Genomic DNA, 25,999 nt, shown 5'->3' with positions numbered 1-25,999 from the left:
TGATTTTACAGGCACGCTCTCATACATGGCCTCGTGAGAGCATTTGGTACCTAAACAGTGGTTTCTCAAAACAAACGACTGGAGACACTAAGCAATTTATATTGCTTGAAGCCAGAAGTGGAGGCAGGGTTACACTTGGAGATAGCACCACTATGAAGGTGGTTGGATCAGGCATGATTGAAAATTTTCAAAAAAAAATCATATAAAATATACTACTTGTACAAGGCTTAAAGCATAATTTATTGAGTATTAGCCAGCTATGTGATAAAGGATGTAGTGTTAAATTTTTTTCCTACTAGCTGCATATTAGGGATAAATAAAAATGATGTTTTGCATGGATTAAAGATAAATAATATTTATATGCTAGATTTAAATTATATAAAAACTCCTAATGTTTTTTGTTTGAAAACTATTTCTGATGAGTCATGGCTATGGCATAGGAGACTTTGTCACTCTAGCATGAAAAATCTTAGAAAATTTACCCAAAATGATTTGGTTAGAGGTATACCAAAACTAGACTTACTAAGGATCACCTTTGCAATGAATGTCAATTAGGAAAATAGGTGAACTCCTCCTTTCAGTCCAATAAGGATCATAGAACAAGTAAACCTTTGGAGATTTTATATATGGATATTTTTGGACCAGTTGGAACTATAAGTCTAGGAGAGAATGTATACGGATTTTTAATTATTAATGATTTTTCTAGATTCACTTGGGTTAAATTCTATATCATAAGAGTGAATCATTTAAGGAGTTTAGAGATTTTTTGACTTGGATTTAAAGGAAACTAGGGTGTGAGATTTTAACAATCTAAAGTGATCATGATGGTGAATTTAAAAATGAAAAATTTGAAGATTTTTATAAAGAGAAAGGAATTGATCATAATTTTTCTACCCCTTAATAGAATAGGGTAGTCAAAAGAAAGAACATAACATTAATAGAAGCCACTGAGCCATGTTGGCAGAATATTCACTTTCTAAATATTTTTGGACTGAAGCGGTTAGTACTGCATGTTATGTTCTAAATTGGGTGAACATTATGTCAAAATTGAACAACATACCCTATGAGCTTCTTAAAGGAAGAACACTTAATTTTTCATATTTGCATATTTTTGGAGGTAAGGTGTTCATACATAATAATGGAAAATCCGTCTTAGGAAAATTTGATCCAAAATTAGATGAAGGAATTTTTCTTGGATACTTTAGTGTTGGAAAATCTTATAAAGTATTTAACAAAAGAACTTTGGTAATTGAGGATACCACATATATTGTATTTGATGAATCTGGAGTTTTGGAAGAGCCAAATTTAGAAGAGGATGAGATAGAAAGTAACTCCAAAAAGATTGAGAAAATTAGTTTGGATAAAAATCATGAGATAGAAAACTCGTTGCCTAGAGATTTGAGATTTTCTAAAAACCACCATAAGGAATTGATTTTAGGTGAACCTAGTGAGGGTGTTAGAACTACGCATGGACTAAACAAAGAAGATAATCATTATGCCTTTATTTCAATAATATAACCCACAAATATAGATCAAGCACTTTTGGATGAATTTTGGATTTTGGCAATGCAAGAAGAATTAAATCAATTTGTAAGAAATGAAGTTTGGGAATTAATTGCAAGGCCAAAGGATCAAAGTGTAGTTGGAACTAAGTGGGTATTCAACAACAAAATGAATGACTCAGGAGTTATTGTTAGAAATAAGGCTAGATTGATGGCTAAGAGGTATAATCAGATTGAATGAATTGATTTTGAGGAGACTTTTGCCCTTGTAGCAAGACTTGAAGCAATTAGGGTTTTGTTAGACTTTTCCTATTTTAGAGGATTTAAATTGTATCAAATGGATGTTAAAAGTGTCTTTTTAAATGGGGTGATTCAAGAGGATGATTATGTTGAACAACCACCAGGTTTTGAAAATTCAAAATACTCAAATCATGTTTTTAAATTGAAAAAGGCATTATATGGATTAAAACAAGCACCTAGGGCTTAGTATGATAGGTTAAGCACTTTCCTACATGAAAGATCTTTTAAAAAAGGAGGTGTAGACACCACTCCTTTTTTCAAGAAATTGGGAGAGGATATACTCATTGTACAAATTTATGTTGATGATATCATCTTTGGATCTACTAATAAAAATCTTTATGCTAATTTTTCTAAAATAATGTTTAGTGAATTTGAGATGAGCTTAATGGGAGATTTAAATTACTTTCTAGGCTTTAACATTAAGCAAATTAAGGAGAGAACATTTTTTACTCAATCGAAGTATGTTAAGGACATCCTCAAAAAATATGAAATGGACAATGCTAAAATTGTTAGTGCACCTATGAGTTCCTCAGTTCAGTTTGATAAAGACCCAAAGGGAAAATTTATTGATCAAAAGAAATTTATGGGAATAATTGGATATTTACTTTACTTGACTGCTAGCAGACCCAATATTATGTTTAATGTTTATTTGTATGCTAGATTTCAATCAGATCCAATAGAATCACATTTGATAGCAGTGGAAAGGATTTTGAGGTATCTCTTAGGAACTTAGAACTTAAGGTTTTTGGTATCCTAAGTTCAGCTCTTCATTTAAAATAATTGGATATTCATATTCAGACATTGTAGTTTATACAATTGATAGAAAGAGTGCATATGGAATATGTCAATTTATTAGAAATTCTTTAGTTTCTTGGTCTAATAGAAAATAAAATTTTGTATCCCTATCTACTACTAAAGCTGAATACATCACCCTAGGAAGTTATGTGGCACAAGTTCTTTCGTTGAAACAATAGTTGATTGATTTAGGATTTATAATAGGCATAATTTTAATTTATTATGATAACACTAGTGTCATTTGCATTTCAAAATCTCCTATTCAACATTCTAGAACCAAACATATAGACATAAGACATCATTTCATAAGGGATCATGTATCCAAAGGGGAATTGAACTAAATCATATTTCAACTGAAAATCAACCTGCATACATTTTTACAAAACTACTAGCCTTTGATACTTTCAGTATATTAAGAACAGGGCTTAGTATGATCGATATGAATGGTTAATTAAATTTTTTTGCAAACTTGATATGTGTGTTTGTGTGTTTTTTATTTTTGTAATTGTATGTGCGTATTTGTTTTTGTGATTTTTTGTGTTTTGCATGATTTTGAAATGTTTTCACATCGGATTTTCTTTTTCTGATTGATCGTGCAAATTTTTCTAAGTGTTCTATTTATACTGCATGAAATTATTTTTATACTATACGATTTTTGTAGCATGACGATCATTAGTTTGGACTAATTACATATAGTTTTGTTTTTTTAATACCTATCATATTGTACAATCTCCAAATCTTCCCGGATAATGTCTATTCATTAGTATCTACACATATAGATGGTTATACGTGTAGAATCAAATATTATAATTGATCATGCGTATTAACATGGAGTTCGTATACACAAACCATGTATCATTCAATGATGGGGATGGATCAAAATGTCATTAAAATGATCTTAAAAAATTGATCATCCCATACGAACACATGTTCATATGTACGATCGTATGGTAAAAAAGTCTGTTTTAAAGGACGCCTCATAAATTGTGTGATTACGAAAAGTCATTTCATTTTCAATGCATTCGTTCGTACATATGAAATTTATTTTCGTACATATGAACCCATGTATCGTATGATACTAACCTATTTTTGTACGTACAAAAGATCATTTTTTCTTTAAATACAAGGACTTTAGAACTCAAATCTTATTCACTTCATTAGCCTTTCAAATCCTTTTCATCTTCCAATCCTTTAATGGCGAGTTCTAGCAAGAAGGGTAGACTTACTAAGGGTCAGTCTTCTAGGAATGAAGACGAAAAATTTATGTCCAAGACTAGAGGATTCATTTCTTAGGTTTGTTTCTGCCAAGATTACACCCTCTAGAATCCTTCTTCAATAAAATATTAACTTTCAAGTAATGCCGCTTTTTGCTGCCACCCAATTTGCTTTTATCATGACCATTATTCACTCCTACAATAAGGACACCTTTCACTACTTTCTAGCCAACATGTCCTTTAGCCAATATGTTCTGAAAAAGCGGGTTGAAATAATAAAGGAAGATTTGGGAACCTTTTTTCAATTAAGGACTCAAGGAATTAGAGCCCACACTTTGACCTCTACTTATGATTTTGACTGGACTGAAATAAATAAAATGATTAGAGGGATTGAACAAGTGTGTCATTTTCCTCGGGTGTCCAATTTGAACCAAAATGCTATGATCATCTAGCATGTTCTTTTTTTTTTTTTTGAGAAAATGCATATAACATTAAAATTAGAAAAAATAACTATTATAAGATAAAAAGAAACTACTAGACACTCCCTTCAAAACAAAGTAAAAGGAGGCCTTATTAGAATGAAATTTAAGTATAATGAAAATATAAGGAAAAAACAAAATGTCATAGTGAAAATAAGACCCTCTACTTATCATTTTAAACCCATAGGGGTAGAGGGGATACCAAATATAAAACAACCAAAATGTTTGATTAGTATCCCAGAATTCCCAATTGAGTAAAAAATAATATATATAATGATTATTAAATTCCGTTATTCTAAATCTTTTTTCCAAATACCAACCTATGCTTAAAATAAAAATAGATAAACCAAGTTTGCTAAACATAATAAAACGTGAAACGAAAGCAATAGAAATCCATCAAGAACTTCATAATGATCTTGACGCCTCCACAAGTTCTGCCTTTACGAAGCTCCACCATCATCAACTAATTCACCAACCATCCTTGAACTTCACTTTCACTCCTCATTTCATGGGTTAAATACTATAGTGGCTCCAATGCTTCCACCAAGAGTGAATGCCTTCCTTCCTCTAAGGCTCCCTTTAATAGGACCAAACAAATTTGAATCTTTATTAAACTTTTTCTTGTGATGAACTAATTTAGAAGGGAGTTGGAATTTCTCATCTTCTAACAAAGCTTCTCCATTATTTACTTTATCAAATTTGGAAGGACTACTCACCTGCTTTAGAATATCAGAATCATGTGATTTGCCCGTACCTCTTTCACCAACTATATCAGCTTCTATTTCAATCAAACCTTCTATATCTCTCACCTTCTCCTTACAAGCCAAATTAGAAGCCAAATAAAATTCTCTATCCTCTGAATTTGGAGAACTTCTTGTTATATTTACAATAACTTCTTCTCTGAAATCAGTATCAGAGTTTACCTTAATTCCCTTACTTCCATCCAGTAGTGATAATTCAACAACCCTGTCTCCATGGAGCTCCTCTTGATGATTTGTTTTTGTATATAAACCTTTATCCACAACACAATTTTCAACATCTTGACCAATCTCTCTGTCTTCTAGTTGAGAAGGAATTTTATCAATAGTAATTGCATCTTTGGACAGATCTAACTCAGGAATTTCTACTTCCAAGATTGAGCCTTCAAAAATAGAATTTGTTTTTTAATATTTGGATTGCTTAACAGACTCCTCAGCATCCAATCTAGATAATTCCTCTATAAAGACTTAGATAGCAATTTTAATTTATTTTTCGAGGGAACATCTGCAGTTGCCATAGACTTTCAGGATATACAACATTGGGCTGAAAATATGATTTTTGATTCCAATTATTCTTTAATCTTCTATTTTTCTTAAACTTAACATGTATCCAAGGGCCATAAGACATTTGTGAACCTACAATGTCTATTTTATCCATCATATTCTTATCCAAATATGTTATTGGAACCTTTGAAATATTTTCCCTAACAAAATTATGATTCTTTTTTACCACATCTTTAATCACATCCGCACAACTATCAATTTTGTGCCCTATTTTATCACATTTGAAACAAAAAGAAGAAACATTTTCATATTCTACTCTCTAAAAAAAATTCCCGTAAAAACCTTCAATTTAAACTCCTTGAATTAATTTAGAATCTAAATTAATTCGAACACATGCTCAAGAAAATTCATGTTTACCCCATTTGAACATCTTCCCATCTAGTAACAATGGTACTCCAATCTTTGAGACAATCTTAGTTACATTAGTCTCATCCCAACAATATAAAGGTAAATGTGGTAATCTAATCCAAATTGGTGAGGATAATCCTTTTAATGATGTTGGAGAAAAATGAGGAGTCCATTTGTCCATTCCTATTATATATCCTCCTACATACCAAGGACCTCACCTAAGCACTTCTTCCAAAAATTGAATAGAATGAAATGAAAACAAAATCCAGTCAAGGCCCAATGAAGTTATATGAAAACTTCCAAATCTATTCCATTGATTCCTTAACTCATTGCTACATAGAGAGAACGAAACTTCTCTCCTAAAGACTTTCACCACCAATGATTTTTGCAACAAAATGACATTTTCAGATACCTTCTCCATGTTTAGTTTAATTATATCTGAATCCACATCTTCTATCGGATCTATAATAATTAGAGACACTTTAATGTGCTGATTCTTAAACCATTTGTTTACAGAACCATCATTACAGGTAATTGGATTTGTTACCACATTCTTATCACTCACCGACTTAGTTTCCAAAATAGAATTGATACTGTCAATCTATTTTGAATCTTTAAAATTCATTTTTAAAAATCTTGTTTTTTCGCACATAAATTAGGACATGAAGAATTTGAGAATCTATTAACCTTCAGTTTTAAACCTATGGAAGATGAAGCCACCGAGTCATTAACCGCTCTATATATTGATTTCATTGAAGGTGAATATAGAGACATCAGAACCATCTCATTTCCTATAAATTACATTATATCTTTTCCTTTGCCCAACACTGATGCCACATTTTGAATCTGTGGAAGATGACCTTCAGTAATCACCAAAGGGCATTGCTTAATCCCGAATTCCTGATTTATAAGACCGCTGCCTTTGGATCCAATATGAGTCGAGTCATTAGGATACCAAGCATAATATGGATTGGAGGTATTTCGGTCAACACCAAATGATGAACGACGATCCTCCGCTACTATACAAGTAAAACCAGAAAAAATGGATCAAGAAATTTGAAAAAAAAAGAAATTTTCTCTCCCTAGAATATGGGAGCCTCTCTCACTATTCTGATAGAGTTAAGATCACGCTATTACGTAAAGTTAGAACCTCTATAATCTGGGACCCTCCGCCATCTTCCAGTATGTTCTTAGAATCTCTATAATTCCTAAAGCTAGTGATCGTATCAATATTACTTCTCTTCTTTCCACTATGACTTGTCAACCTATAAGTGAAGCCCAACTCATTATTGACTACGTTCATGGGCTTTTTGAAATTGGCCATGTCTCTCATAAGAGAAAGAAGAACATTATTTTAGAACACCTAGTGACTTACATTCTTAATAAGAAGTACAATCTAGTTCATCCTTATCCACTTCTAGAATTTCTCATCTATTTCACTGATGCTTCATTCTGAGCATTTTTTGGTAGAGATGATTGAACTGAGGATTCTGAGGGAGAAGGGGGAGCACCTGCTCCTGCACTTGCACCAGCACCTATGCCTGCATATGGACCAGCCTTTCAGGAGATGGTCCAATGCTTTGATAGACTTGAGAGTCATTTTGATTAGCGCTTTGATCAAATTCAAACTCATCTACACCAATAGGATGCTCAATATCAGCAGGATATGGGTTGGAATCAAAGTCAGTTTGAATCATTAAACACTAATGTAGCTATGATTAATAACTATTTTAATATCTTCAACCAGGCATCTCAGCCAAACCAGGGCCCCTTAGTGTTATAGATATACTTCTTATGTGATTGTCTTTGCTAATGCATAGTGATGTGATGTGATGATCTTTTACTTGTGTTTGCTTAGTGTTTTTATGTACTTATTTTGTGTCAAAATTTTGATGTTAAGTTTTGATTTTATTGATATCATATGAGCATTCATTGTATCTCTTAAATAACTTGATATTAATAAAAATTATCTTTCTTTTTTTAAGTTAATTTTGTTCTCTTTTAGAAATGTTTATTTGCTTATATGATAATCCTGACTTAATTGATCTAAAAAATGTTATAATATAAATAGCAATACAAAAATTTAATTTCATTAGAAATTCTAATTTTTCAAAAATTTAAGTTAGCTTATAACCCAGTCAAGTTATCACTCTCATGTTCTTTTTTTGACATACATAATTTTAATATTATTATTACAATTTTGATGTCTTATTATTTTTTATTTCTCTTCTCAATATAATTATCTACTTAGAGAAGTTTGAGATTTTAGATTATTGATTTTTGATAAATAAATTAAAAAAATTAGATGTACAAGAGTACAAAAATTAAAAGAATGTGCAATGGTTCGTAAATTGAAAAGAGGCAAAAAATTAGCACAAATATAAAAAGATGCACAAAGTGTGCCATAAATATTGAAATTATGTGCAATGTTGCCAAACAAGTATATGTTCTTTCCTCTATCTTTTAATCTTCAATTTCAAATCAATCTAATGTTAAATTATATTTTGTAATTGAAATTTGACTTAAATTAATCTTCATTTCATTACCTTTGTAATAATTTTTCTTATCCAATTGTCTAAAATGTTTCATGACCTTGATATATTTATCTTGTCTATGTTATATCTTAATTTAAATGTTATGAATCTTTATTTTTCTCTAATGAACATTAATCTTTTAATTACAATTATAAATCAATCTCTTTCAGGATCAATTATCAAAGGTTTCTCATATGACTTCTTATATTTCTTTTGTTTTTCTTCTTCTCTTTTTACTGGTGTCAAAATGGGGAAGGAATATTATTTGAATTTGAGTGTTTTGTGTTTACATTTGATTGTTTCTTATCTTGTTGTTTGCTTTGTTCGTAGTGCTTTGTATTTTGTTATTGTTTTTGTGCGCTTTATGTGTTTTTAAAACTTAAAAATTAAAAAATTGATTTGTTCTTAATAAAAATTTCCTTATATTCACATGCTTAATCTTTTAGGGGGAGTTAAGGAGAAAATTAGGATTGTCAATTTTATTCAAATAATAATTATTTTTCCATCATAAAAAAGGGGAAGATTATTAAGATAGTTGCTATGCATGTTTGATATTCTTACAACTTGTATATTTTTTATGATTCCAAATATTATTGACTTGAATATTATTTCTCTTAACATATTTTGGAGAATTGTTTTTACTCTTGTGTGTATTAATATTGTAGAGAAATCATACTCCAGATTGTTAAAGACTTTAAATCAAGAATATTTTAGAGTTTATTGTAATCGAAGTCTGCATTTTTTATTTTCTTGAGTCTGAGACAGTGTGATTGTAATTGAGAACACACACAGGGTGAGAGTTTTAAAATTTATATTTTTAAACTGATAATTTTGTATGATATTATTTCATACGGGACGATCTAGTCAGTTATTTTTCCCAATGAGTAGTTGAACGAATAGATTAGAGAAAAAAATTCTAAGTATGGATCGTACGGATGATATTTATTTTCATCCCAGGATGAATGTCTCTGTTCTGACTTCGGACAATGATCATACAGACAATATTTAATTTTGTTCTAGGACGAACATCTCTATTCTGACTTCAGACAAAGATCGTACAAATGATATTTAATTTTATCGCAGGATGAATGTGTCTGTTTTGACCTCAATTGAAGACCGTATGGATGATATTTAATTTCAACCCAGGACAAATATCTCTGTTCTGACCTCAAATAAAGATCATACGAATGATATTTATTTTCATCCCAGGATGAATGTCTCTATTCTGTCCTCAGACAAAGATTGTACGGACAATATTTAATTTTGTACAGGGACGAATGCCTCTATTTTTGTTCTTGTTCATTTCGTCCTGACTTTTTCGTACAGACAAACTTTGAATTTTTCTGTTCGTATCGAACAAACTTATTTCATACGGATGATGATGGGGTATGAAATGATTTTGTATTAATTCCAAATGAGTTCATACGCAACAGTTTTTGAACAATTCATGCATACAAATAAAATATCGTATTGTATGATCGTGTATGCTCAAAATTGAAAACTTTAGTTTTCTTGACAGTTTTTTGTGTCTTTTGTATAAAAGGTCCACCAAAACTAACTTCTAAAAATCTTGTCTTTGTGATTTTTCAAGGGAAATTAAAGGAGAGAGTGTGAGAGAGAATGTTTGAGAGAGATTTCTTTCTAGTGGAGTGTGAAGTGTTCATAAGGTTACTCAAAGGTAAGGATCTCTACGTGTGATTTGTGTTTTTCACTCTTCCTCTTGTCTTTCTAGATTGCTCGTTAGAAGATCTTCAAATAAGATTTAGTTCTCTGTCGAAAATTGGATAATGTGAACAGATGATGGTTCTCTGCCTACATCTGGAGGGTGTGAAAAGATGAGGGGTTCACTGCCTATACTTAGAGAGTGTGAAAGGATGACGGTTCTCTGCTGACACTTGGACAGTTTGAATAGCTGAAGGTACTCTGCCTATAATTGGATGGTGTGAAAGGATGAGGGGTTCTCTGCCTACACTTGTAGAGTGTGAAAGGTTGACGGTTATTTGCCGCACGGGATTTGGTGGAAGAGAGATTTGTAAAGGCTTCTCCACCTTGATGGGAGGCTAAAGGAGAGACACTTTAATAATAGTGCAATATCTGAAGTGGGAGGCTTCAGAGAGTGGATGTAGGTCTTGTTTGACCAAACCACTATAAATCTTTATGTCATTTTATTTTTCCGCTACTTATTTACTTACTGCAAGTTTTATTTTTCATGGTTGGAAAGTTTTTTTAAAAAATCTTAATTAACTTGCTACTAATTGTTAACTGATTTATAAATTTTAAATCCAAGAATAAATATTTAAAAGTACAATTCCCCCCCCCCCCCCCTCTTGGTTAGCCCTGGGACATTATCTTAGGTTTAACAACCTAATCAAGATTCAACAAGAATCAAAATGTGAGATAGTCTGAGATAGTCTCTAGTGCCATTTCATATTTTTTTTTTCTTTAAATTGGTGGAGATTATACATCTGATAGAGAATGATATGATAGTTATTCAGTAGTGCTGGATTGCTAGTAGAAACTGTTTTAGTGTTAAGACATCCAGAAGTTGGTTTTTTTTTAAAAAAATGATTTATGTATGGATATTCCAAGAGAGGTGGATGTTAATTATCTGTAGTAGTATCTGATAATGGTAGTGTAACTAGTTATGGTTCTATTAGTGGGGCGCACGTGTGCTAGAGTTATGGTAGATGTTTTTTCTTGTAATTGTTTTATGATTAAGGGATAATGCTTTTGATGCTATTAAAAATGGTATCAAGTTGTAAAGTGTTTATATATATGATTTGACTAACATTTTGAGTTCTGATCTAAGATCTTTTCAAACTGGAAGGGAGATTAAGGGTAATTTTTATGTAGACTATTTCTGAGAAACCAACTGGTAGAATCGATTGTTCTAGCTTTATGGTAAGGGGGCAATTTGGTAGTGGTTATATAGAGTCTAGTAGTTTTATTACTTCAACTTTGGTTCATCCATGTGTATATAATTTGACTTAACATGATGCTTATCATGATCCAGATGATATGATACATAAAATTTACATTTTTCAGAATCTATGTCTTATTTTCTTTGATTCTAGAGTTAATCAATCATTTATTTATGTGTGTTTCTTCAATTAAATACACTTGAGTACAATTGTACCACTTATTTCTATTTTTGTTACTCTACCGACTAGAGATGGTATGATAGAAAATAGATTTTATTTTTATGATATGAGAGCTTTTATAAGAGTGGAAATCCAATTTGACTTTATTTCTCATGCCCTCATATGATGTTATTTTTTTTTGAATTAGTTGAGTCGGTATAAGGCTCATATTGACTACTTCAAGAAGCAAGACACTCATTTTTTTTGGCAGGGAAAGCTATATATTTTAGGGAGTTAAGGGTGTTTTGTCTTGTATGATTTTTGCTGTAGAAGCAGGTAGATTGTAGAAGAAGGGTTGCAAAGTATTTCTTGCATTAATCCAAGAAAAGAGTATGGGTTTTGGTCTTCTTTCTGATGTCCCTATATTATGGGAATTTTTTGGATATATTTCTTGAGGAGTTAAAAAGTTTACTCGTAGATTGAGGCATGGAGTTCTGTATTTATTTAATTCTCAGCATGGTCATATTATCTAAAGATTTATATAGGATGGCACTTAAGGAGCTTCAAGAGTTATAGGTTCAGTTCAAAGTCTTAGTTGATAGGAGATTTGTTTGTCCTATTATGTCTTTATGGGGAGCACATGTTGTATTTATGAAGAAAAAGGATGGTATGATGCTTATGAGTATTGACTAAAAGCTGTAGAACAAAGTCACTATAAAGAATATCTATCCTCTACCATGGATAAATAATCTATTTGATCATTTTTTTGGATTTTTTATATTTTTAAAGATTGATATTCAATTCATGTATTAATAGTTGAAGGTAAGAGAGAGAGAGAGAGAGTATGGTGTGATGAAGATAGATTTCAAGATGAGTTTTAGACACTATGAGTTCTTAGTTATGCACTTTGTTGGGATAAATGCATTAGCTAGCTTTATGGATCCAACAAGCATTGATTTTAGAGATTTTTTTAAATTTGTTTTGTTATTATTTTATTAAATGACATTTTGGAATATTCTTCTTATAATAAATATCAAACTAGACATTTGAGAATTATTTTGGAGACTTTGAGAAACCATCCTCTATATAAAAATTCTCTAAATGTGAGTTATATATGAAGAGTATTAATTTTTTTGGGTCATGTGGTGAGTAGTGTTGGTATCTATGTAGATCCCGAGAAAGTTTAAATAGAAACTGATTGGTTGAGGCTTACTTATGTGTTTGAGGTATGAAGTTTCCTAGATATGGCTAGATATTACAAGAAATTCATGAAGAGATTTTTTAAGATTTCTACACCTCTGATAAGACCGACTTTGAAGACACAAGCTTTTGCCTAAACACCAAAGTGCTATGCTAATATTCATAGATTGAAGGATTATTTAACTTTTGCTCTAATTTTAGCTCTTCTATTTGGTAAAAAAGGATTTCAGGTATTAGTTAAAGCATTATTGAGAGGTTTATAATGTGTTTTTATGTAGCAAGGTAAAGTTACAACTTATGCTTCTAGATAGTTGATGCCACATGAGAAAAACTACTCGATACATGTTCTTGAGTTTACTGCAATTATATTTGCTTTAAAGATTTAACAATATTACTTGTATGATATTAAGTGTGTGATTATCACTATTCATCAGAGTGTGATGTACATATTCACTCATAAACATCTAAATATGAGGTAAAGGATATGGCTGGAGTTGATCAAAGATTACGATCTGACTATTTAATATCAACCTAGTGAGGCTAATATGGTAGTCGAGGCACTGAGCATGAAATTTTCTAGAGTTTCATTTTTTAACTCAGTTCTGATAAGTATTTAATACAAGATATGGAGACATTATATTTGGAAGTGAATTCTTCTACACATTAGGATTCTAGTATATTGAGTCAAATGATCATTCAACTTTCATTTTAAGAAAAGATTTAGGAGGCTCAGAAAAATATCTAATATTAATTAATCAAATCATATTTTGTATAAAATCTGAACACTAAGTTTCTATTTTTGGCACTATTTTATTTAAGGGTAGACTATGGGTTAATATTTTTGGAGATCTCACGTGGGAGATTCAACACAAGGCTCATTATTCATGTTATACTGTTCTTTCAAGAATTAGTAAGATCAACAAAGATTTGAAGGGCAAATTTTGGTTGCCTTGATTGAAGATGGACATAGGAGAGTTTATTTAAAAGTGTGAGGCCTATCAATTAGTAAAGGTAGAGCATCAATGACAAGGTGATCTTTTACTATTGTAACATAATCTGCAGTGGAAAAGGTTGAAAGTTATGATGGATTTTTCTATGGTTTTACTATAATGAGTTAGGCGCATGATGCTATTAGGGTTATTATCAATTAATATATAAAGTTTGCTCATTTCATTTTGACTCAACAAACAAATCTTATGGCTAGGTTAGGATATATTTATATAAAATATATTATTGGCTAGCATGGTGTGTCAAAGGTGATTATATGTTATTGTGAAGCCAGATTTATCTCAATATTTTGAAGAGGTATTAATAGGGACTAGGTACAAAGTTGCACTTCTATACATATAGTCACTAGTAAAAATACATACAGTTTGAAAAGACTATTTATGTACTGATCATATGAGATTGTGTGTTCTAAAATTTTGGTGTAGTAATGAGGAGCATATCCCATTGCTAGAGTTAACATAAAACAATAATTATCAGTTTAACATAGGTATAGCTCCTCACTAAGATCTATATGGTGAGAAGTGCCCGACTCCTATGACTTTGAAAGAGGTGGGAAATAGACAAGTGATAGGGCCAGCCATTGTGGATGACACTATAATTAAGATGCATTTAATAAAAAAGAGTTAAAATCTACACTTGATAGACATATAAATAACTACAATTACAAACACTGGTTGGTTGAGTTTCACATTGAAGACTCTATTTATTTCAAAGTTAGCCCAATGAAAGGAGCCTACAAATTTGTGATAATCAACATGCTAAGTTAACGGTACATTGAACCATTTGAGATCTTTGAGAGAATTGGTAGTTCTGCTTATAGGTTGTTGTTACTTAATCATATGTCTGATATATACAGTATGTTCCATATATCTTTTTTAAGAAACTGGGTATCTAATTCATAAAAAATATTATCTATTGTTGAGGTTGAGGTTCTTCCAAATCTACACTCTAGGGAAGAACCAAATAGGATTTTAGACTATAATGTGAGAAAAATGAGGAGAAAACAAATTCCTATGACAAAGGGGGAGTGGAAGAATGGGATCACTAGAGAGGCTACTTAGGAGAAGGAATCTGATATGAGATAGTTGTATTTAGGTTTATTTTGACTTATTCTAGTTTAAAAAAATCAAGGATGACACTTTTAATGGCGGGTAGATCACAAAACCCCTTAATTTTTTAATGAAAACTTTAACCCTAAAATAGTAAAAAATTATTTTATAAGTTATTATAGGTCCAAATTACAAACTGTCTTTGCTAGAATATATAGTGGAGTGCTTTAATTACCCTAATTTTTTATAATTTTTTAGCTTAGGTGAAATTTCCTAAGAAATTGGCATTTGTTAATACAAGTGAGGATTTGTAAACCATTTTGTAAATCGTTTTCACCATTGTCTTCTGAACAGGCTTAGCAAATGTAAGAATATGTTTTTTTTATTTTTGGATCCCTAAAATTTAATATATAAAAAGATTTCACGCTAAATTCAAGTAGTTATCATAATTAATTAATATTATATTATTATTATTATTATTATTATAATATCTAAAGCCATAATGCACTATTAATAAATGCCATTTGAGTTTCCTTTTTGATCTCACATTGTGTACACAAGAAAAATAAAAAAAGAGAGAATAAAAGAGAGGAGAGAGAAAATAAAAACTCAAAATTTGGAGGTTATAAATGCCTTCTTGTCCGCCGACTCAATTAGGAAATTTATTCATCTTGATATAGGTTACAACATGTCTACCTCAATTTTTTTAAAAATACTTATTTTTTAGAGATTTGTTCATATTTTTTTATAAGTGAAATTGTAGATAACATTGCACTGGAAAACTTTCGCCATGTAACTTTTTTGTAAGTAATAGAGATTAAGATTATAAACATTTCGAATATTTTTTATAAAGTTTATAAATGGAGTTTTTAAAATTTTGTAATTTTTATAGAATAAAAAAAATATCTGGACTCAAAAAAATAGTGTTGTAGTTTGACAAAACTCTTAAAACATTATTTTACACAATCCTTGATAATTTGGTTATTTTTTAAAATATGCATTTTTGCTTTGAAGTTTTTGTAATGCCTACCATTATAGAAAATTATACAATTCTTACAATTCCTCAATTACATGTTATCAACTATAATATGATAAAAAAAGTGTATATGTGATTAAATTATATTTGGTGGGAGAGATAAGGGGCCATGATCCTTTAAAATTTTATCTATAATAGGGAATATTCTTGTGCCTATAAGGCTTGTTTTGGTGGTAATAAGTCATATTTTGGTGTCTACATGCATGTTTTGGAGCTAGAAGCACAAAAGAGAGTTATAAGGGGTAAAACACTTTGAGATTCTATATGGGTCAGGGAAATATGATATGAACTATTCTTTGATATAAATTTTAATTTATTTATCTACTTAATCTTTTTAATTAAATATTTGGGAAATTATTAAACAGTTATTATATTTCTTTTTTATAGTGATCATTTAAATTACATTTAACTGCTTTTAAATATTCAATAAAACTGTTTAATAAAACAATTTAAAATTTATGATTAGGTTGTGTGACTTATTGAGTATTATAACTCACTATTATTTTACTTAGTTTTCAAGATCTAGGAAGGGAAAAGAGACTATTGATTAGTAGTTCAGGATCAGATCTAAATTTATATGTATTTCATTTTTTATTTTTATACAACTACGGTTAGTTTATTATTCAGTTCTATTCTATATCTTTTATATGTATCCATATACTATTGTGTACATACATTTTGATGAAATAAAAGTATTTCCTTAAATCTTTCCCAACTTTAATAAATTAATTCCCCTTCAAACTTGATAAAAGATGTTATATCATTTATAGAAATTTATAAGACAACTCTTTCTAAGATGTTATAGGGCCTGGGGTAAAGAATTTAACCACAACATAGCCTTGTACCTTAGAGAAAATTGAAATAATCTAAACCTAATAAAAATAATCACTTATAAGTGTAACCAAAACTACGAATTTTGAACCATAAGAATCATGGCAAATTTTAATTTAAAATTATTAGCATAGGGTTATTGACCTAACACTTGGTAAGACACCTCAAATTTTGTATGGGAAGGTCTACCACTACAGGAAAATCAAGCATTACCAGTGGTTTGTTCCAGCAGTTACTTCTTATTTTCCAGCGATTTTGCAAAGCACCGGTGACTTGTTGGCGGTTCAAAAACCTCCAGAAATAATGGCACTGAAAACCTTTTTCGACGGTGTTTTTTGGACGGTTTTCTTCACCAGCGGTTTTACGGCAGTTTATACCGTCGGTTAGCTTATCGTGGTCTTAGAACCGGGGACCGCCAATTTTGTTACCAGTGGCGTATCGGTCGTTGAACCGCTGGTATAAACATCATCGTTATTATAGTGTAGACTACCGGTAAGTCGCCGGTAATATCATCTACGGCTTACAGGCGATTAAAATTGAAGGAATTTTTTGTGGTCGCCGGTTTACTGTCGGACACCGTCGGCAAACCATCGATATATACTAGCAGTTTTAGTAGATCTCTAGCAACTTCAAAAATTCGGCAGTGACACCATCGATTAAATCACCGTTATTACCAGCAATTAGAGAACCTCCATTCTAGACCGCTGATAATTCATGAATTTGTTGTAGTGTACTATTAAAATGATGGATTCTATCTTCTATAGGGTTTGTAAATTTTGTATGAGGTCTAGAATGATCTTGATCTAAAACTAGGTAAGACATCTCAAAAAACTTTTTAGTTTTTTAAATTATTAAAAGGGTTATTTTTATCTCAATAAAAAAATAACAAAGGCTTCAATATAGATCTACTAAGCATAAAATAATGGATAAATAATAATAATAATAATAATAAATGATAAAAATAAGATATAGAATTTAAGTAGGTCTAAATGTGCATTTATTTCAAAAATATATTTAAAATTATAATATATAAATTACTTCCTTGGCAATAGTGCCAAAAACTTTATTGTAGTTTTCTGGGTTATGATGAGTTTGTGCGGCTTATCAAGATTAATCTATATATAAGTTTAAATAGATGTAACATGCAAGATAGAAATATATTTAGTTTTTCTTTGATATATTACTAAATAAAACCCACTTAAATATATACAAGTATTTGTGTTAAATCAAGTAATAAAGTGATAGAGTAGAATATCAATCCAGTAAGTAGAGTTTTGTTCTCTTTCAATAAAATTACTATCATCTACTATAATTTTATAAATTATCCTACTAAAATAAAAATGATGTTTTTGAGTTCCTATATTTGAATTAAATAAGTAGTATGGTTGATATATTTCTAATAAAATTATTTTGGAATGATGAATATAATTATCATATTTTTCCTATGATAATATTAATTTTAGATGTAGAATAGAGCATATGCATCCCTAGATCTCTATCTAGCTTATAGGAGTGAAAAGGATATTGCTTGACCTCCTCCTATTATATTATCTCCATAAAACCTATTATAGTTTTACTCAAATGACTGAATTCCTCTATAAATAGAATTAAACATCTATTTCTAGGAAAATCTAGAAATATACTCAAGCATTATGGTGCTTGACAAGGGGATGCCACATTGCTTAAAGTTTAACTAGCAAGTTTGTGTAGAAAAGTTTGCTCTACTATGGTACTTGACGTTGTAAAATAGTTATTAATTGAATGGATGCAAGTATTTTCTAAGTTGATTATGGCTTCTAGGAAGTTATAACATCGATGCCATATCACTCTAAAAATGTTAGAAGTATGGCACTACTATGATGTTCCCAATGCTACTGAGTTGAATTATGGTGTTGTGGCATTCATTTTCCAGAGAATAAAGTGCTGCCAAGTTGAATGTTCAAGGTAGTGGTGATTCTAATGCAGTGGTGCTCATTCAAGTTGAAAATTTTTTTATTTTTTATGAATAAATCTCCCATTCAAGTTTCCAGATCGACTAGTATTGTAGTAAGCTCCTATGGGACCATCCTAGTTTAAAACTCAAATTTTGCTAACTAGGATGCATTTCCATCCATACCCTCATCACTAAAAACTCTTCAAATTTATTGATCATTTTGTTCATTACTAACACGTATGATTTATTTTAAAGTTCATCTCACCTATTGAAGGTCTAATTTTTTACCTCATTTTGAGTGAGGACAATCTTATAAAATGAAAATCTAAACCATCATTGTGCATTGCAATAGTGATCTGAATATTGACCTCTAAAATCATCACTTGATAATTATCTTTGATTATCACTTGATCATCTGGGCAGTCACTTGATAATCAACAAATTATTGTTAGTGATATGACCATTCAAAAAATAAAACTCCCCATAAAAATTGACCTCCATAATCAATTCAACATCTATTTTCAAAATAAAACTTAACATCCTTAAGTTGACTGTCAACAGTGATAGTCATCAAATCTCTTGTTCATCAATGATAATCAATGATCTGAGAATTTTAAACTCAAAACTCCTATGAATCATTCACAAAACCAAATGTACATCAAATACATTAACCAAAACTAATAAAAATCTGAACTCTAGAATAAAATTTTAAAACTAAACCAAAAAACCCTTGGATTTTAACCTATTATTAGAGAAATTTCAATCATTTTAAAACCCAACCAAATGACATACAATTTATAATTTGTCAATTACATATTGGTTAGGCAAATCCCTATGCATAATCACATAAATTTGGAGCATTTCAAGACCCCTAACCCTTGAAATCTAAAGCATTTGCATAGGTTGTAAGACCTTCAAATATTTATAACCTTTGTAAATGGGCTTAACATATTATGAAAGTTTACCTTGGAATCTTCACAAACCCATTAAACATCATCATTGATATAATCATTACACATTGAGCTAATATTGAGGCCTTGGTGGTCCTTGGTTGATTAAAGTGCCACCATAACCCTAAAACACTAAAATTTTGAATCTTATTTTAGCCAATGGTCCTGTTGCTTTTAAAGTTTGGCTTTATTTTGACAATTTGTTTACCACTTAGTTTTGTAAGAACTATAATAACATTATTGATATCATGCAAGATTGGGTTGTTCCTACTAAGAGGCATATTACAAATTTGTCACTCAACATTATTTGTTGGTTTCTTTAGAATAGTTGAAATGAGGCTAAGCATGAGAATACTATAATGAAAGCCTCGATTGTTGTCCTCAAGGTTAAGCATAAAGTGGGATAATTATTTTGGCTAAGAGGATTAGTTTGGATTTTTTAATAACTCCTCTCAAATTGTCGAACAATTTGGTATTTTGGGTGCTGGGCATAATAGTCAGTTATCCAAAGACATTTTAGTTAGATGGATTAAACCTAGTATTGGTTGCTACAAACTTAATACTAATGGTGCATTCAAAAGGGAAAACACTGGTTGTGGTATCATCCATGACTATAATGGTCATATTATTACTTCTTTTGCGGCTCCATCTGATTTTACCACTGTGATTATGACTAAAATTTAGGTTTTAAAGTATGGGTTACAATTATGTATCTTGCTTGGGATTACTAATGTTTGGATTGAAACTAATGCAAAGCTTGTTATCCAATTTATTTCTTAAAATGGCATTGCTCATCCTTTTAATTTATATATTATTAGAGAGATTAAATAGTGGTTTTCTTTTATTCAATTTTCTATAAATCATATTTATAGAGAGGGAAATGTTGTTGCTGATTATTTAGGTGAATTGGGTTGTAATATTTTTGATTTTATGGAATTTGAAGGCTCCTTTATTCCACCCAGATTGTTGGGTTTAGTGAGGCTTGATTGTATAGGCATCCCATATGTTAGAGTTACTTAGATCACTTATTTTTGGAGCTTGCCAATTTTATTTTTATGTCATGTTTATGCTCTCTACCAATCAATTACTATATATTCTTTACTGCTTCATTGGTAATATGGTAATTAATATATTGTGATGGCTGGTTATTTCTATCTCTTCCTATACAAGGGGTGATCTTTGTGGTGATTAACCTACTGCTATCTTTATTTATATGAATCCTTATGTGGGTTTGCTCCTCTAGAGGCTTCGGCTGGTTCTTCCATAGCCTTGGCGGGATTTACTTATTTCTGGGTTGATTAATTTGGATATTATTATTATTTTGTCTCTTTTTGTAAGTGGTAGCACATATACAATTTTGTTTTCCCATATAGGGGGCTCTATTATTTAAGGATCAAATAGTCAACTGGTAATTTTGTGCTTCATATCTTTCTTCCAAGGTAGTGCATTATCGAAAATCACAATTTATGGCATAAAGGCATGGACTACAAATTACTTCTATTTTTTGAACTCTCTCATTTTGCACTTAACATTTTTCTTCATTTTGTTATTAGCATTTCCTGCACTAATCTTTTGCTCAATAGTATTCTTTTCCATCTTGTTGATGATTTTAGCATGACTAATTACTTGTCGTTTTATAGAGCTAGTAGGCTGCAGATGGTTTCCATTAGAGATATTGGTATCCTTTGGATTTTTTATGTTGATTAGTTATAATTCTACATATATCATGTTATGCATGTTTTGTTATTGTAGTCCTTCTTTCATGTAGATTGAAGGAATTGAAATTTTTTGGTGAAAAAAGGGATATTTTTGGTAGGATGACTGCACCAAAAAGTGTTGATTTTTTTCTTCCTTTTTTTGGGTTCTATCCTCTGGCAGACCTAGAAAGTTATTAGATTATCTTGTAAATTTTAGAACAGGGAAGCATCAACTCTTAGGATTTATTTTGATTTGTTTAGTAGTTTTTTTTAGCAGTAGCGAGCTGAAGGTTCCCTTTAAGGACCTTGTAATATATTTTTGTAATAACGTGTAGGACCCTTGTGGGTTTTACCTAAAATAAATTATCTTAAAACGTCAATGTGGCTCTATTAAACAAAAATATGGAAACCTCCTATAGCAAATTTCAAATATGATTCAGAGAGCATTGAACTAAACCTCAAGGAATGGTCAATAGTTGTTGACTTAATCAACCTAGGTTGACCAAAGGGCTCCTTAAGCATGCATTTTGAACCAAATGACCTCCCCATTGGATGGTAACACTTCCAAATAGTCCAAAATCAAATTTGAAAAGAGTTACAACCAACATTGACACTTGGTCAAACTTGGTTGTCCAAGTAAACCATGGCATACAAAAATATACCTACAGGCTATAAAAAATAAAAATTAATGATTTTTACATGACCATTGAGCCAAACTCATAAGAACTATCAATGGGGTCAGTACTTTTCTCTAAAATATTTCGAACCCTTGGGTTCACTTGGTCAAGAAAATTTAGTTGGATGAAGTGCACCAAAAAGGGTTTTTTTTAACCAATTCTCTACCCATTTCAAATTAAACTGTATAAACTATTATAGAAGGTATCACATGACCCAACAAGCTTAACACATGTTTTGACCTAGGTTAACCAACTGGTTTAATCCAAGCCCTCCAAAACCCAATTTCTTGGTCCCATTAATGACCCAACCCTAATTGGTTGTTATGGCCACTTATATATTTTTCTATTTTGTTGGGTCTTGTTCTTTTGGCTCCTTAGGTAGTAGGTGTTATTTTGATTTGTATCTTGATGATGTGCTTCCTTTTTATTCTATTGACTAGTGTTGGTATTCTTGGTGGTTTTCTTTGGCCTTGTTGCCTTGGTGCCTAGAAGGGCTGATGTTGGACTGGTTTTTTCTATTTATGTGTTGTCCTTAACCTTTTGGATACCTACTGGTTGGGTTGTTGTTTGGTTGCCAATTGGGGTTGGCTTTACCTGGGTTTTCTAGGATTGTTACCTTGTTTTTTTTTTTTTGCTGGGGGTTATTGTCCCTTATCTGGTATGGTTATTTGGGATGTGTTTATGCTAATTACTCTTCTATTTTGAATTATTTCTTGGGTTAACATAACTTATCAGGTGGTTCTTGGTTGCCTATTTCTCTAGATGAATGCTTTGAGTATTTGGCCTTACTGCCTTGGTGCCTGGTAGGGCTGGTGCTAAATTAGCTTTATTGTGTTTGTGTTGGCCTTGATCTCTTGGAGTTCTACTAGCATTATGGTGGGTGTGTTATTGCTAGTTACTATACTACTTCTCTTATTATTCTTTATTATTGCCTGGGTTGGTTTGGAATTCCTGGTGGTCATGGGCTTTCTATTTCTCTAGCTGGTTGCTATGCTGACTGTTCTGGATGGTCCAGCTATAAGTTGTCTCTAGCTCCTTGGGTTAATTGGTTGCTGGTTATGGATAGTGGTGGCTACCTTGTTATTGTTGTTTTGTTTAAGTAATATTGTGTTCATTAGTTGGACTATTATGCTTATGTGATTCAATGGTTGGACCATCTTTGCATTACTTCTGGTTAATATTATTGTTATGTCTTTTTTGCCTATCAGATTTTTTTATAGGATCTTTCTGGTATTGATGCTTGTAGGATTGGATCTGAGTATGGTAGATTGGAGCCTTTTGATGTTTTTTGGTCTTCTCCTTTTTGGGTGCTTTTCTTTGAGCACCGTAGAATGTACCTAGGTAATTTTGTATTATTTTTTTATGGGGAACTTGAGCTCTTAGGTTTTATCTTTGTTTTTATGCTTGTAGCTCTTTTGAGTAGTAGAGAGCTTGAGGTCCCCTTAAGGGTTGTGTAACCTCTTTCTTTAATTAGCGCATAGGCCCCTTTGTGGGTTTCCCATAAAATAAAAAATAGTGTTTCAATGTATTCATCTCACATGAAATGACAAGCTCAAACCATAAGGGCTACTAATGTGATAAGATTTCTCAAAATACCCTCTCTCTAAATATTGGCCCATATATAACAAACTAGTCACCTGTCTAATGAGCTCAAACACTCCAGAACCTCTCTTGGCAACTATTGGTTAGTCCCTACTTGATATGGTAACTAGCTAGTCTTTAGTTGGTAAGATCTTTCCATCCCTTTAAATTTATATCTCCTATATATAACCTTAAATTTTCAAAAGAATGGATTGATCATTTTAATTCCATAGCATCATAGCAATCCCCTAAGCCTCCCACAAGCAATCCCTAGCCTTTCCTAACTCCAAATTTTAACAATTTTATTTTAATTAAGAGAAAGAGAGAAAAAGTGACATTTCTCAAATAATTTTTAATCCACTGGTTTTCAAGCCATGAGGTATTTAAGGAAGTTATGGTAGACATCTGTAGGAGTCCATAAAGCCCAAAAGTAAAGAAATCTATCCATTTGATAGAGGTATTTTTATATTTGCATATTTTTATTTGAATTTTAAATTAGTTTATGATTTCAATGTACATAGCTCCCGAACTCCTTGGATTTCAAGATTTTGTTACCTATAAGCTATGTTTCAAATTTTGTAGAATTTGGATGAGTATATGAAAATTATTTATCATTTAAAATTTTTGTTCTTGTTGAATAAAAATTTTTGGTTCAATTAGAGCCGTTCGATCATATTTGAAATCCATTGTTTCGCAGTGAATTTATGCTTGGTTTCAAACTCGGATTAGTTAAGACCATGCATAGGTGGTGTGGTAGCTTTAGGTTTGTTGGTTTAATACACTATGGATCAAATGGTCGCGAACATATTTGTCGTGTTTAAGTGAGTTTTCCATCACTGTAAATGTATCCTATGTTGTTATTACTTTTATGAAATGATTGCCAATAATTGGCATTAATTTTATAGGAGGTTAAAATTAAGAAAAATAAAAATTTCTAAAAATACCCAGAAACTTAAAAAAAATCACCAAAATTCCAATTCTTGCACTAATTGAATATTCTTATGCTCATTGGAAAAGTCTTGACCCCAATTTTATTTTTAAATTAATTTTACATTATTTTGACCAATGGATTATGAGTAATGTGACTTTAATTAAAAAATTATTTTTCTTAATTACTCATTACCTAGTGGTCGAATAGAGCACAAATTTAGATAGGGTATATTAGGGAGTCAGTTCTACATACACTAATTTTCCTCGGCCATGGTGAGCATTAGATTATTTTGAATTAAATTTCCAAGTTTCTGTGTCATAATTTAAATTAAAATTTTTAAAATTCATAACTCTCCATTTACACGTTATCTTATTTTATTCTTTTATGGAATGTTTTTGTATGTGCTTGTGTTAAAATGCCTAAAATTTCATACAATTCTAGTCAATAGATAACCCAAATTAAATCATTAATGTTATAGTAACATTTGCCTTTGGTCATAGATTATGACACTTAAGAATGCTTTTATGAGCCCTAATTCATTGAGTTTCATGCTTATGTTCAAATGGACCTATGTTTCAAAGTTCATTGCAATTGGAGGTCATTTGGCATATTAATTAGTGAATCTAAGATTAATACAAAAAATTATCCTATGATATTAAAAATTTTATACAAAATTCAAATTAAATCCAAAGAAATGATAAGTGTCATACTGCTAAGAATTAAAAGCTTAATAGAGGAAAATTAAAAGCCCCTTGAAATTAAATAAAAAATAAAAAGAAAATTTTTAAAATAAAAAATTAATAATTAATTAAACTAAATAATTCTTTTTTTGAAAGAAATGCACCAAAAATGCATTAAAGAGGAAACTAGTAAGTACAATTAGTTAGAGGATCACATTCTTCCTTGATTAAACTAGACAACAAGGAAGGCATGTGATCAAAAGCAAAACAATCAAAAAAGAAACTCTTCTCCAATGCTAAAGTAGCACAACAATTAGCTACCTTATTACATCTTCTATTAGCATGGAGAAAAACCACTTTATTAAAATCATTAAGAAAACACAACTCTTTATTGGGCCAGCTATCAACATACCGTTCACCCTTATTCAATGAATCTTGAATGAATTTGATCACATTTTTGCACTATCACTTTCAATGATTAATCCTTTGCATTCCAACATCCAGCTTTTAAGAAATTCCCTAACCGAGAACACCGCTTCAAGTTCCAATTGAGCAATATCCCAGTGAGATCCCATCTTTCCAAAAGCACTTATACACCTGCCAACTGCAGCCAAATTAGATTTAAGAAATGAAGCATCAACATTGATTTTGATCCATTCTTTCGGTGGAGGGCACCAAGTGCTTTGAAACTCCCTTGGGAGATTAGCACCCCAGCAAGAAAGATGAGGACCAGAATTTGAAATGGCTGTGAACAAAGCATTAGAAGCAACCACTGAACTTGGTAAAGCACCCTTCCCATGCTTCACATTATTCTTATTCTTCCATGAATGGTAAACTATATTACAATAAATC

The sequence above is a fragment of the Dendrobium catenatum genome, unplaced genomic scaffold, assembly GCF_001605985.2.
Source record: "Dendrobium catenatum unplaced genomic scaffold, ASM160598v2 fragScaff_scaffold_390, whole genome shotgun sequence".
Lineage (NCBI taxonomy): Eukaryota > Viridiplantae > Streptophyta > Magnoliopsida > Asparagales > Orchidaceae > Dendrobium > Dendrobium catenatum.
This window is presented reverse-complemented; position numbering follows the sequence as displayed.